Source organism: Pinus tabuliformis, chromosome X (assembly GCF_031772625.1).
Source record: "Pinus tabuliformis cultivar Carrire ecotype Pingquan chromosome X, CPIR1, whole genome shotgun sequence".
NCBI lineage: Eukaryota > Viridiplantae > Streptophyta > Pinopsida > Pinales > Pinaceae > Pinus > Pinus tabuliformis.
The window spans coordinates 895,524,329-895,532,435 of NC_142308.1; the positions used below are offsets into that span (position 1 = coordinate 895,524,329).

General features: G+C 32.9%; 1 long non-coding RNA gene across 4 annotated transcripts; it reads right to left on the reverse strand.

Annotated features, from left to right (window-relative positions):
* Nucleotides 1–390: 390 nt before the first annotated feature.
* Nucleotides 391–7,597, reverse strand: LOC149142565 (uncharacterized). Of its 4 annotated transcripts, none has more exons than XR_016264496.1 (7): nt 7,161–7,597; nt 6,946–7,064; nt 3,228–3,362; nt 2,967–3,046; nt 2,736–2,820; nt 964–1,038; nt 391–919 (listed from the first exon to the last, which is right to left on the reverse strand). It is a non-coding gene; the product is annotated as an uncharacterized LOC149142565 (long non-coding RNA). The 4 variants fall into 4 exon arrangements; XR_016264495.1 differs by having other exon boundaries at nt 392–919; nt 6,946–7,056; nt 7,161–7,594; XR_016264493.1 differs by having other exon boundaries at nt 6,946–7,595.
* Nucleotides 7,598–8,107: the final 510 nt, after the last annotated feature.

Consider the following 8,107-nt stretch of genomic DNA (forward strand, 5'->3'; position numbering starts at 1 on the left):
TCTATCGACAATATAAAAAAATATTTAAAAATAAATAAATAAAATCATTTTAAATGTTCTTTTAACGTGCTTTCAGCATTCAAAGTTCCCAAATAGTGATTTTAATTACATTAAATCTCTATTGTTTATGGATACAAACAAAAAAAAATTAATAAATCCATTATTTTTAAAGCTAACAACAAAGTCATTTTAGATCTAAATGAAAAAACAATTCTCAAAAGCAACATTGAAAATAATAAAGCAACACACTTATATTTTCTGAAAATACATTCATGTCATTTGAACATGCAGGATCCTTGGAACTCCATTTTAAGACATATTATGAGGAAATTTTTTTTTTTATAGATTTCTCCATCCTACAAGAGGGTATACTCTCTAACATATAAATTCAAAGCTTGAATCACATTAAATGGTGGAAATTAAATTCATATCCAGTTGTTAAACCATAATTTCAAGACCCTTGTATAATCGGAATTGGCTTCCTTGATAACAAAGAATTGTAATAATGTATATGCATTTGAATCTACAATTGATTGGAAATTCTCTCTTCATGAAGGTTTTACAAAATATGGAAAATTGACATAGGTCCTAGCAACATGATATAGGCCAATTCTCAATCTATTGGTGACCTCCAAAGTTATCTTCTCCACTACAGGCTTTTACAATTCCAGTTGTCTCCATCTCCTGTTTGCAGGAGAATTGCTGCAATTGGTATCCAAATTGGTGGTCATCTAGTTCCTGAGGAAGCTTCATATCCAATTAATCTAATTCAGGTAACGAGCTATTATGATCAACTTCATATAAAGCTGTTGTTGCAGAGAAGTCTCTATCACTAGCTTTTTTCTGTGTAGTTAATCATTTCTTGGAGGCACACCGCACCACCCATCCTTCGTAATGTTAAGAATAAAATAATAAATTCCTGCAAGGAAAGTTGAAATAAAATAAAATAAATGTACTGCATACCTGAAATAGAAATATGTGCATTCTTAGTATTTCTTCATTATCACTTGCATTGCCTTGCTTGATTCCCCGAAGCACCTACCAATGCAATAGTCTAGTCATTTTACTTTCTTTATAATAAAAACCCCTACCATCTTTATAATAATTAATAATTAAAATTAAATTAAAATTCTACAAACTTATTAAACTCTCAATATAAAAATGGCTCAAAAACAAAATCAATATACTTTTTAATATAAACATAATTTTTAATGATGATACCACCTCTATTTTTGCTTGGTAGCACTTTTTGTTCCCATTCACTTGAAATGATTTCTTTAGAAAGGTATTTAACTTGTTATTTTAAGAATTAGAATAAATACCCGATCCAAATAACTTCCCTCAGATACAATCTAAAATGAAATGTCTCTCTCAGATTCAATCTCCAAAATAAAACATCACTTTTAATGTGCTTCTGAGTTTTTATAACATTTTTGTTTAATGTGATTTTACTAAGTTTTTTAACATTCTTTATTATGTTATTAAAGTGACGAGTGTCATATTTTTGTATCAGTTGTGTTTATGTTCTAGAGCTTATAAATTTGCAGGGACAAACAACATGATCAAAGGTACAAATTGCGATAACAGTTGATATGGAGTCATTAAGCTCGCCTGTTAAAACTAAAAAAAAATTAGGTCAACTCCCATGCGTTGCCAAGAAAATATAGAAATAAGTAGCATAGAATATCTTGAACCTAAACCTAATCATGTTGTGCAACTATCCATTGGAGGTAGCATTCCAGAGCATCTCTTCACGTTGAGTTGGTGGTATCACTTTCATGGATGATCAAATCTGTAAATTTTGGGATTATAGACATGGGGAACGAAAGAAGCAGAACCAAACCTCCTCCATTAACACCATCATCATGAAATGGGTGAGAAGGAAGGAAAATAATTTCCCGTATGTCTTCTACTCTGATTGGACCAACATGGAATGGCTTTCCCCATCCAAAATCTACATCGTTTAGAGGAAAGAGACACCACGATGAAGCATTGAGCACGCCAAATCCTTCATTCTCTGATCTCGGAGGCTTATTCACTTCCAAATAATCAATGGAAGATCTCACAAACTCATCAATGATTGAGTTCTTGGTGTCCCTTATCAACCTTGCAGGGTAACAAAGTGGGTATTCCACAAGATCCCTAGCTCTTGAAGCTACACATGAATCTGTGAAAGCATTTTTATAATACAAAGATGGAAGCTGGGGATCAATCTTGACACGTATGTCCACAGCAAAAATAAATTTGACAGACCTTGAGGACCCATAAAAACCAAGGGCCCTAGTCCTACATCTCCATACATGGGCCCCCATGCCTTCAAATGTTGTTATGAAATGAATAGAAGAGTCTTTTGTTAGTATTTCAGGTTTTCCATGTTTGTTCTTAAGTTGATCATCTTAAAATAAAATTTATCATGGTTTTTAGATGTTGCTTTCTCTCGAAGCCTCTACATTATCAATAACAGTCTAAACCATCAGAAGTTAAGACAATGAAGAAAAGCATACAACAAAGTACCATATGAACATGCATAAGAAAAAGGACGTCGTTATATATAAATTACACAGACAATTGTATCATAAATTAGAGATGCCACTGTGGATCCATGCCATTTCACAAAAAGAATATTACGGGTGATTATATGCAGCTTTTCGTATTTGCAAATGTTATGAGAAATAATTTCAACCAAATTTTTTCTATCAAAAAAATAATATATAAAGAAATTTTGCATGGCATACCTGGATGTTTTCCTCTTTCTTGTGATAATGACGAGCTTACATAGTCATTTTGTTTCTCTAGCAATCCAAATTTATTCTTCTCAGCCTTGCATGGACAAAATGCTAATAGTCTAATGTTTTATTTTTAGGTTTCAAAAGTTTACAAACAAATATGCCAAAAATCATATTATTGTATTACTTTTTACAAAATAAATCACTAACTGAAAATTGTAAGGAAGAAGAAATACATACAGTTGGGTTTCTTCCTTGTGAGCTCGCCACTTTACAACATTTCTTAATGACAACATAATTGAAAACTAGATAACGTAAACCTGCAAAGACAAAACAATTTAAAAATAGAAATAAAAACTTCTTTAATGTACTCCTCACCATTATTGAGTGCCAGAAACACAAGCTAGATACCATGATTACTGCCTAATGGGCCAATAAAGCAATAAGACTATATGTTTCTAATTAGTAAAATTTTAAACACCAAGTTCATATAGTTCAAACCTCAGGCTGTGGTGTCCAGAGTTCAAACTTCCAGCTGTTGAGTTTTTGTTGTTCAAACTTCAGTTCAGGCTCTAAAGCCCTCTCCTTCAGCTTCAACCTTCAGTCAATAAACATACAGATTTCGAGAACTTCAACCTGATAGGTGCACAAAAAAGGTGGATATTTTTTTCTATCAGGTTGTATCTCGAGTTTGGCTTGCAAGCAAGAAACTAATGGGGATTTTGAAATCCCAAAAATGTCATGAATACTAGTGAAAATCCAACTATCTCTGTTCTAATGCATACAAAAATATGGTTGAAGGAATAACAAGGAGAATTTGTAGCTAGTCCCTCCCTTTAGACAATAATCCACAACTTTTTAAAACTTTTTAAAGAAACAAAACAAAAACTATGTCACAATTTGTTCAATCTATTCAAAACTAAAGGTGTATATGTTCAAAAAATATACCATAAACAAAACCAACAAATTTATTGAGCTAGAATGCAATAAATTTTCCAAAAACTTAAACCTCAAGTTTCAAAAATCATATTAGAAGAGAACTGTAATCTGGCTACAAATGACCCATTTTTATATTCAGGATTAATTTGTAAAATTGTAAACATATTCTAAATGGAAAACGTATAGGGCAGAAAACCTTTTCTATTAAAAAAAAAAAAAGCTATAAACAAGTCAAATTGCAACCAATGAAGTTTGAGTGTTAGGAATCACTCTTAAATGTAATATAAAACATACATAGGCTGATAGGTTGGTTTTCTTTGCTCCAGTAGTCACATTTTTGGAATTTATTGTAAATATTTTCAATATGATTATAATGGTTAAAACATCTTGAGAAATAAGTTATATGAGATTGATTGGTTAGATTCTTGTGCTTTCATTATGCATTGGAGAAATATTTAAGATAAGAGTAAGAGTTTCTTGGGCCTTTTTAGTGCCTTCACATAAAATTCAATTAAAAATTGGTATTGAAGAATGCTTTGTGCACTGGAAGACTGCTTTGTGTTGTGGCTTATTAAGCAATCATTGTGTATGGAAAATATATTTCCTTTCATTGGAGTTGCTTTGAGAGTCATATCCTAAGGAGCTGCCCCACAAAAAACAGACTTCCTTCTGCCTAAGTACCATGTCTAAGGGATATCTATTCTGCCAACATAGCCTTGGAATTGCAATAGGTCTCATACATTTGAAACTCATGCCATGTGCAAAGAATGGGAGTCTGGTGGACAACTTAACACTCCATTGACTTCACCAGCTAACCAAATCCCCATTGTTATAAAAGAAAAGTAGCTTCTTAACACTCGCTCTGACTGCCGTGAAAATAACTTATTAACATGGATTTTTTGATCTAACTTTAGGTCACATCTCCCTCCTCCCTGGTGTACTGGGCGCAATAAACTATTTTATTATCAAATATATAATAAATGTAAAAATATTAAAAATATAACGATATTTCAATAGCTATCTATTTTTTTTTTATAAATTATATATAAGAATTTATACCTTTTCTTAATTTCTCTTAGCATTCTTACTACTAATCCTCATAAACAGAATGAAATATTAAAAGTTGTTTAAAAAATACACAAATAAAAATACACATTGAAACATTGTTATCAAAGTGATTCGCGCATGTTAAAATTAACTTTTTGCACAACATTTAACAATGGAGTGTAGCGTTATCTACATTCATGGCTACAACGTCTTCTCTCTTATCAAGAAGCCATATATGCACACTAACACAGTGTCGCAACATATTAAACGATTTTTAAAAGTAAATTAATTTTTTTACTGCAACTCGATTTTTTTAGGACAATTTTTTTGGTTCAGAAAAACAAAAGAGGTACAAGTGATTAACTGGTATTGCCAATCAAAGAGCCAACGGTGATTTTAAGGGACAAAAAAAAATATGAGATATCTACCGACTGAAAATAGATCGGAAAGAAAAAAAGCAACTGATGAGATTGTAACACCCTCTGAGATTATAACACCCTCGGTCCTAGCCACGGGTAATATTTAAATTACTGTTGTCATTTACTTTTGACTTAAACTCTAGGTAACAAATGTTATGTAAGGACATGTTTAAAGAAACTACTATTAATTATTAGTTGATTTTCTAATAAAATTATTTCATGGAAAAGAAGGGAAGGAATGGGGACTTGGGTAGTTATGGATTTTCTTTCATGAAACCTGGAGATAAAGATCTGAGAGGTGAACATCCAGGGGGTTAGCCACGAGAAGAGGGAAGAGGGAGTACCACCTAAGAGAGAAAGAATAGAGAGAAAGAATAGAATAATACTATCAGGAGGGTCATCTTGAGCTGGTTGGAACCGATGTAGACTTTCTGGTCAAATCTAAAAGATCTGCTGCAATTCCAGACTAGACACGGGAGCTCTAGAGGTCTATGAATGAATTAGCTGGATAGAACTGTAAAATTACCAACTGCACTGGGAAATAATCAAGGGGGGAATCTAGAGTAATTTCGGATTCCATTGGTAGGGAGGAAAAGTCCCATTCACATTCCATTTTCCTCGTTTGGCTGTGCACAAATCAGATAAGTGTTGATCTTTTGTTGTTTTATTATTATTAAAAGGTGTTACTAGAAAATATAATTTCAATAAGTTCTAATATCTCTGTTATTAGTTAAGGAATAAAAACTAGCTAGTGAAAATTATGCTCGCTGCGTTCAACCCTTTTGTTATAAATTTGTGGACAATCTTTACACAAAAAGAAAACTGTGTTAAGGTTGCAAGTATAAGGGCATAAATCATACTGTTGTTACATAGATTTATGTTAGAACCCAATGGTTTAGTGGGGACTGAACAACTCCGAAAAATGAGTAATGAGGGGGTATAGAGTTGGTAATCTGCCAACTGCTTTTGTAAATGGATTGATCTTTTACCTGTAGCCTTTAATTGAAATGACTTTAAGGTAACTAAGATCCTAATATCCAGTATTTTATTTCCTTCCAATTTCTGTTAAAAATAAAAGAAAGAAATTAAATGCATTCACCGGCATACAAGTAATGATAACGTATTCTAACATATAGCTACAAGATTCGAAAGCAATAAACATGCAATAACTTGAATAAACAGTATCGACCTTAATTTCCACAAGAGTGTTAACCCTAGAAGCTTGATAGAGTTGTGTTAGTAAGAAAACAAAGATTCTTTAAATGATAGCAAATCCATTAAACAATCGTAATAATGAGTAATAAATAGTAGGGTTTAGGCCGTTACGGAACCAAATGGTAATGAATCACTTAATGGTAAAAACCAATAACAATGATAAAATGAGAGAATTGTAATAACTGCAAACATACCTCTGTAATTAAGACATTTGGGTGATGAAACCCTCGATATAGGCAAAGTTAACTTTAGCAAAAAAAGACTCGAGACAAACCTTTCAGTAGTTACAAGCTGTGGAAAATAAAGAATATCAAGAATTTATATAACTGTAACGAACTTAAACATGTTTGTTTCTATAACCTGAATGAATTTTCTTTGTAGGGGAATAGATAATGGAGGAGTTCCTTCATAATTGTTCACAAAAAAAAGCATAATGGAAAACCCTTGTCTTCTAAGTGACAATATACTTGTCTCAGTGAAGAAAACTGAAGTAGAAGGAGATCGCGGCCTTAAACCCCTAGGCTCTAGCCGTCAACAGTCTGAATCGTCAAATAGACATTCACAACAAGGATCAGAGAGGAAACGATATATGTTCCAACCTGGAGTCTAAGGGTAGTGCTTGTGGGCTAGCTATGCCGCTCCATTTGCACAGGAAACCACCATAAACTTCTCAACCTATAAACAGAAGCGTCACAGGAAGCCGCCATAAACTGCTCAACTTGCAAAAGGAAGATGCATTCAGATAACATTGCATATGATTATAAATTTAAATAACCATATTGTGAGATGAACAGGCCAAGCAAATGGTTCTCACTTGATTTTCTGGGAACTCAATGACCTAGTAGAAACATGATTTGGCTCAATTCACCCGGGCACGCACACAGTAGTCTGTCTCAAAAGTTTGAAGAACACCAAATTGTTGGAGGAGGAAACAAGAAACTATGGAAAAGTCGTGCACTATAAGGACAGAGCTGAGGGAAGTAAGTGGTTTGGAAAAAGATGAAATGTCCTCAAGCTTTCTGGAAGCACCCACAAAAGAGAAGCTAGAATTGTACCAAGTAGAAGAATTACAAGCTGTAGGAGAGCCATAGCACAATGGAACAACCATATCAGGGGAAAGGGTTGCAGAGCGGTGTCCAAACTCTGGTAAGAAGGAAATTAACTCTACCTACAGCAAACCCCACTCACTATTACCCCAGACCTCCTTCAGAAGACCATATCCATTGGATCAAACCTCGGCTATCCAACTATTTGATCATAGCCGGGTGGTGCAATGAGCGTGTGTACACCTGGACGGTATCTCGGGATGCGAGAGCCACTAGGAAATTCCAAAGTTATCTATTAGCTTTGTCCTTTCTCAAATTGTCAGCAAATGGAAGTATGATTATCTTAGTGCTTTCTCAAATTGACAGGAAATGGAAGTATGTATTAAATATTTAGCTCGGGACTTTAGTCCAACTAGTGTAACTTCAATGTAAAATTTAAGAGAGTTAAACTGTAGCCAGATAAGATATGTGTGTACTGTGCATTAACTAAGAGTACATTTATTTATCTTATAATGAAAACATTAAATATGATAAATGATTAAATCAATTACAGTGCTTACGTGATTTTTATATGGTTTTGGTAGTGTGTTACACAAATAAAGTTAAAAATATATATATTTTTAAAATATTTTAGTAGTGTATTATTCAAAATGAAAATCTGTAAACATGGATTTGATATATATATATATATATATATATAAATGATAATGTATAA